The sequence below is a fragment of the Eleutherodactylus coqui genome, chromosome 12 (assembly GCF_035609145.1).
Source record: "Eleutherodactylus coqui strain aEleCoq1 chromosome 12, aEleCoq1.hap1, whole genome shotgun sequence".
Taxonomy (NCBI): Eukaryota; Metazoa; Chordata; class Amphibia; order Anura; family Eleutherodactylidae; genus Eleutherodactylus; species Eleutherodactylus coqui.
In genome coordinates, this window is record NC_089848.1 from 94,510,772 (window position 1) to 94,518,336 (window position 7,565).

Here is a 7,565-nt window from a genome sequence, read left to right on the forward strand (position 1 = left end):
GGTCCAAAATGAAAGGAGTAGTCAGTGGCTTTCAGAACATAAATTTTGCTTGAAGTCCTTTTTGGCCCCATTGCCCACTTGTAGAGTTCTTGAGCGCCCCAAACCATATAGAACCCTCCACAAATGACCCCATTTTTAAAACTAGACTCCTTAACGAATTTATCTAGGAGTGTACTATGTATTTTGACCCCACAGTGTTTGAATAAATTCAAGCAAAGCAAAAGGAAAAAATTAGGATTTTTGTTTTTTTGGCAATTCTGTCATTTTAAAAACAGCTTTTTTGTACAGCACACATATGAAGGAAGACTTGCACCCCAAAATAGATACCCCTGTTTGTGCTGTTTTCAGAAATATACCCATTATGGCCCTAATCTGATGTCCGCATGCACAACGGGGCCCAAAATGAAAGGAGTAATCGGTGGCTTTCAGAACACAGATTTTGCTTGAAGTCCTTTTAGGCCCCATTGCCCACTTGTAGAGTTCTTGAGCACCCAAAACCATAGAGAACCCCCACAAATGACCCCATTTTGAAAACTAGACTCCTTAACGAATTTATCTAGGGATGTACTGTGTATTTTAACCCTACAATTTTTGAATAGATCTAAGCAAAGCAGTAGGAAAAAATTACGATTTTCATTTTTTGGGCTATTGCGTCAATTTAAAAACAGTTTATTTTGTACAGCACACATATAAATGAAGACTTTCACTCCAAAATGGATACCCTTGTTTGTCCCGTGTTCAGACACATACCCATTGTGGCCCTAATAGACTTACAGGACACATGGCTAGGCCTACAATGAAAGGAATACCCGTTGGATTTCAGGGTACAACTGAATAAATTCCAGGCCCCATTGCCCACTTATTGAGCCATTGAGCGGCCAAAACTATAAAGAACCCCCTCAAATGACCCCATTTTGAAACTAGACCCCTTAACGAATTCATCTAGGGGTGTACTCCGTATTATGACCCCACAGTGTTTGAATGAATGTAAGCAAAACAGAAGGAAAAAGTTATGATTTTCAATTTTTTGGGCAATTTTTTAAATTTAAAAACAGTTTTTTTGCACAGTGTACATAGGAATGAAGACGTTCACCCCTAAATGGATACCCCCATTCGTCCTGTGTTCAGAAACTTACCCATTGTGGCCCTCATCTACTTACAGGACGCATGGCAAGGCCTATAAAGGAGGGAACATCCGTTGGATTTTAGGGCACAACTGAATAAATCCCAGGCCCATTGCTTATTTGTACGGAATAAAAATTGACTCCCTAAAATCCCCCCCCCCCCCTCCACGCCCTTTTCGGCGTTCCCAAATCTTAGATAAAAGTAATAATGTGAACTGTGTAGTATTTCCGAAGACAGGGGTAATTACGGAGGCTGGTTGGGATGGGTACATGGGGCAATAAAACAGTGTATCCCCCCCTCCTCTCATGCTTTTTGGGGGTCATTTCTTGACCTCAGTGGCAGGTATGGGGTGTAAAAAGTGGCGCTCTGTGAGTCTCCGTAAGCTTGATGAGGTGCGGCGGTCTCACACAGAAGGCGCTCAACAAGCTGCTCCTGGAACTGCATGAAGGCGAGCGTTCCCGGGGATTCTTGTAAATTACGTATTACAGGTAGCGGTCTGAATAACGCCGGGCTCACACGGCCATATGTGGAATCCGCTTGCGGAGGCCCACAGCGGATCCCATCTGTGAGCCCGGCTGTGACCCTGCGTACGGCCGCGTAATGTACTGCGCATAACTGCCTACTCACACAGGCGGTCATGCACAGTACACCTTTTTTTTTGTTTGTATTTCCCGCACTGTCGCTTAGCGATGACACGGGTACCCGCAGCCCATATACAACGTAGTTGCGTATGGGCAGCGGGTATATCCGCGACCATGGAGCACAATGGGCTCTATGTTGCGGATATCCGCAGTAAAATAGAACCTGCTGCGTTCTGTTTTCTGCGAGTGGATTACGCAATTCCGACCCACTAATGTGAGCGGAATTGTGTAATCCAATGCGATTGATCTGCGTATTACCGCGGATCAGACGCATGCGGAATCTAATTCCTATCCGGTCATGTGAGACCGACCTATGTTAGAGCGCTACTTTTTTATTAGGTGACCGGCGACCGCTCAACGAGGCCACCCGTCACTGCTCCAGGCTCTCGGCGACCGTTGGTCGCTGGGAGCAAGGAGATTTTAAATTTCCTGGGCTCCCTGACTTCTGTGCATGTGTCCAGTGTTTTGCCGGCGGTCGCATGCGCAGAATCCGGGTAAGTTACCTGATACAGCGTTATTGTACGCGCTGTGTGACTGCGCGGGCGTCCTGTGATGGCTGCTGAAGACAGCGCTGTGGCGGAATCTGAACTTCTGTTGTGAAACGGACACATCTTTGGTGTCGGTTTTATAGGATTTCTGATTGTCTCCTCTTTATTTGGAGTATAGAATAGCGCAGTCAACTACGATATTATGTATTCCGAATAAAACAGAAATCTTGTAGAAGGGACACCAGAGAGGTGAGTGGCTCATTTTGTGGCCGTTCGGGGATAGTTTTCAGCAGAACCCCCGAGTGGCGTAATGGCCCATTTATACATAACGATTATCGCTCAAAATTAATTCAAATGAATGAATTTTAAGTGATAGTTGTTACATATAAGTGCAAAAAACGCTCATTATCCGTTCACTTGTCATTATTGCTGATTTTTCAGTCAGCGAAAAAACTATCACTGTCTTCTAATTACGTGTAAACGCTTTCCGCTTCACATAGAAAGAGAGGTGCTTAGCAAGAAGTCCGCAACCCAGCGATACGTCTTTCAGTGTAAACGCTCGGCCCGAGCGCTAACAACCTTAGCGGTGGCATCGGCTCTCGTGCAGTCATTTAAACGACTGTCGGCCCATGTAAAAGCGCCATTACACAGCGGGTACAATAACGCTGTGTGAACGCTCCCTTTGTTGAAATGCAGCTCTAGTTCTATGAAATGGTTCCGTTAAAGAGAAGCATAAACACAGGTTCAATTGGAATAGTTTTCATTTGTGACCATCTGCCTTGGACAATAGTGTTAAAAAAAAAAACACATAAAAAGGGAGGCTTCATTCTATTCAGTTCCCTACATTTTGGATTGAAACAAAATTCTTATTTTAACATTAAAAAGTCTGAAACCAGGCCAAACAGATAAGAAAAAAGACCCATTGAAATCGATTTCATTGGATGTCGTTTTTTCACTTTCTCTGCTCTTAGGGCTAATGCCCACTGCCGGATTTCTGTTTCACCGCGGCTATTAGGTTCTATTGAACCTAATAGCTCAATGTTTACACTGCAGAATTCCGCAGCGAGAAATAACCAGCGTTATGTCCTATTTGCCGCGGGAATACGAGCGGATGGTTTCCATTGTAGTCAGTGGAAGCCATCTGTCACGCTATACTTCCACTGTAGCACAGCGGAAGTATAGCGTGAATACAAGCCCCGACAGCCGCGTCATATGACACTGCCGGCGTGTCATGCGGGAGCTGCGTAGCGGATCCGGAGGTGAGTATGGGGTCTTTGGGGGAGCGCTGTGATGGGCTCCGCAGCGGTATTCCATTTGCGAAGCCCGTCATGGCCGTGGGCAAGAGCCTTAGAATAGAAAAGAAAACACTGATGTGGACAGAGGCACATGTCCACCACCCACTTCCCAACACCTGTTTTTTTTTTGGGGGGGGGGGGGTAAATTCTTTATTTAAACTTTTTTCAAAATGTAAGACAAGGGCAATCCCTTTTGCGAAGATATCAATAAAGTACACGTGTTGCTTATAGACAATAGCAAACTTTGATCTTATGGAGGAAGTGGTATATCACTCAGTGTTGCTGGCCTCCCTGCCCCAAGGGTTCCCGTATATTCTGCGCATGCATAAGCGGACAAATAAGTTCATGTCAACCAAAATGAACCATTTAAACGATAAGAGCATTTGTAGGAAAGTGGTAACTAGAAAGAAGAGGGGGGTACAGTTTCAGGAGACTGAATTTAGGAAATGTGACAAGAAGGGGAGAGAAAGAGACACGCATGAGGAGGGACAGAAAGGGGGGAAACAGGTGACGGGAAGAGGGCCAAAGCTACCCTAATCGGAGTCCCTGATTGCGCAGAACTCCGGGTTGCCCTGAAAGCTAACCCAGGGGGTTGTGGTTTTCTTGTAGAGCTGCTGTGAGTTCCTCCATCCACTGAATCTCTTCCACTCTCCGAACCCACTGGGCGATGGATGAAGGTGACTGGGACCTCTAGAGAGCAGGGATGCCAGCCTGCACCACATTAATGAGGTGTCTAAGTAGAGATATGCAGTATTTACATAAAGATAGATCAGAGAGGTTGAAGAGATACAGAGCCGGTGACTCTGGCATTTGCACCTTGAGGATCTTCCCAATGGTATAATGTACCCTTTTTCCAGTGATTGCATATTGGTGGGCAATCCCAGAAGATATGCAGTAGGGTACCTACTTCAGATCCACAGCACCAGTACATCTGGGATGAGGAAGGATATATATTGTGTAATTTGTGGGGGACCAGGTACCATCCCAAAAGAAGTTTGCTTCATGATATTTACTTGCGATAGAATATTTGTGTGTAAACTCGAGTATTCTGTCCACCTAAGCCGTGGGGAAGGTACAGTCAAGCTCCCGTTCCCACTTGCTCAGATAGGGAAGTTTGAAGCCCTGAGGTTACGAGGTCAGCAGGGAGTGTATTATTGATAAGGATCATTGGAGGGAACCCTGTCCCATACACATTTTTTTTTTCAAATACTGTAGGAGGTCTACAAAAGCCTCTTGCTGGTGGGAGGGAATTTAAGAAATGTGCTAACCGGATGGTTCTCCAAGAGCCCAGGGGGACAGGATCTAATATCTCAATCAGGCGCACCCTGGACATCCAGTTTGAGCCAGATAGGAAGTGTTCCGATCGGGATCTACTAGCGAGGTGCCAGGATTGGAATGGACCTTTAGATAGTCCCGTGGGGAGTTGGGAATTTCCTAGAACTGGAAAGGCAGTCAAGGGGGAGGGTGATATGGTCTCCTTGTTGAGCAGTCTCTTGCTCAGAGCAAGCGTTGGCCCTATTGTTGGATGTGTTTTTAATATAGACTGAATGGGTGAGGGCACCCAGGGAAGCAGATGAAGAGGGGTCTGGGCGAAGGCGTGTTCGATAGAAACCCACTGTTGTACAGAGTCATGTCTATACCAATCTAAGACTCTCTGTAATATTGAAGCTTGCTAATAATGTTGCATGCCAGGTAGGCCCACACCCCCTTGGGACTTTGGAAGACAAAGAATGGATCGCGCCAGCCGAGCAGGCCTCCAAGCCCAGATGAATTTGGAAATGGTTGTTGAAGAAGTGACCTGGGGTTTGAAAGAGGTATAAGAGATGCGGTAAGACGTTCATTTTATAGATCGCACAGCATCCGAACCAAGTGTATGAGCTCTTAGACCAATGAGTTAGGTCTTCACGGATAGTCCTGAGGATAGTGACAACATTATGTGCAAGCCAACACTTGTTTTAAAATTTTTCCATTGATCAGACTATTGTTTGCAGCGGAGCTGTAGTATTGTATTGCTACCATTTTAGATTACAGATAACATTTTGACTATTTTTCTCCATATTGGGTGACCACGTGCATTGCGGAAATTGCTGCGATTCAATCACACCGCTTTGCCGCATCTCACTTTCAGCGCTAAATGCTCAAAAATAGGACAGACACCGCTCGAAAATCGCGGCACTGAAAAGCGCCACGTTCGAGCCGCTGTCTGCAAGGCTCTGACAGCGATTAGCGAAAAGCGCAGAGCTAAACACTGTAAAGAGCGGTATGTGTGAGGGAGGCCTTAAACTTTTATTTCTCCAAAACAAATATATTATTCAGGTAGTGAAAACTCAGCAATAGCCTGCAAAATTTCCTCAAATGGTATATATCAAAAAAGTGGTGACAGATAACCAACAAGTACCTTTTTTATAGCATTGCAGCTGTGCGAGATAAGGCAATATTGTAATAGTTTGGGCATTTTCCAACACCGCTTTAACAATGTTTATATTTTTATGAGAAAAGGGGAGTTTTTGAACTTTTAGTTTGTTTTAAAGATTTTATTAAACTTTTAAAGGGCTCACGTGTTACTAGTGGGGTACCACAGGGGTCGGATTTGGGCCCTATTCTTTTTAATATATTTATTAATGACCTGGTAGAAGGATTGTGCAGTAAAAAGTAGCAAATGATACAAAACGATGTAAAGAAATTAACACAAGACGCAAGGTGGTTGCAAGAGGATCTGAATACATTGGGGGCAGAAAAGTGACAAATAAGATTTAACACCTATAAATGTAAAGTTCTGCACATGGGCAGAGGAAATACATGGCACCATTACACACTAAAGGGGAAACCACTGGGAAACAGTGTCATGGAAAAGGACTTGAGGATATTAGTTAACTGTAAGCTTAACTGGAGCAACCAGTGTCAGTCAGCTGCTGCCAAGGCAAATAGGATCATGTGGTGCTTCTAAAGAGGTCTAGGGGCACATGATGATAACACTGTTCTTCCTCTTTACAAGTCATTAGTCAGACCACACATGGAATACTGTGGACAGTTTTGGGTACCGGTACTCAAGAAGGACATATCAGAGCTTAAGCGGGTACAAAGGGGGCAATTAAAGTAATAAATAGAATGGGCGGACTACAATACACAGAGAGGGTATGAGAATTGGGATTATTTAGTTTAGAATAAAAGACTGCTGAGGGGCGACCTAATAACTATGTATAAATATATCAGGGGACAATACAGAGATCTCTCCCATCATCTAGTTATACCCAGGGCTGTGGCTGTAACAAGGGGGCGCCCTCTACATCTAGAGGAAAGGTTTCTACACCGACGTAGAAGGGGGTTCTTGACTGTATGAGTAGTGATACAACATTATGTTATAATCATTAACAACTTAAGGGTTGTTGATTATTCTGATTGTCACATTGGAGAAATCGGGGAAAATCGTGTTTACCTCATTGTTTTGTTTTTTTTACCTTCCTCTGGATCAAAATTGTGGGGCGGTAATAGGCTGAACTGAATGGACACGTCTTTTTTCGACCTTACATACTATGTTACTTTCTCACTTTGCGGCTCTGTGTACACTGCAGAAACAAGACTATTCCTCCAAAACTGGTGAAATATTGTGACACTTTTTTTTCCCATTTTACACCACTTATTTTTTTTTTTTTTACATTATACAGTACATGAAAGAGTTCCATTAAAAAAACAACTTGTCCTGCAAAAAACAAGCCCTCAAACATCTACGCTGATGGAGAAATAAAAGTTAGGATTTTTTTAAAGTGGAGAGGGAAAGAAAGGGCAGCGCCCTAAGGCCTTAGTCAGACGGGCGTTTTTAGCCGTGATTTGCGCATGCGTCCGGCGATTTTATAAAACCATTGCTTTGCAATGGTATCGGACACATAAGCGCTTTTTATGCGCTCGTCCGATAAATTATAGAACAGAAATCGCAGATCGCACCTATCTGCGATCTGCGATTCCTGTTCTCTTCTCTATATGCGCTCAATGGGGCCGGCGGCAGCAGCGCCGACCCC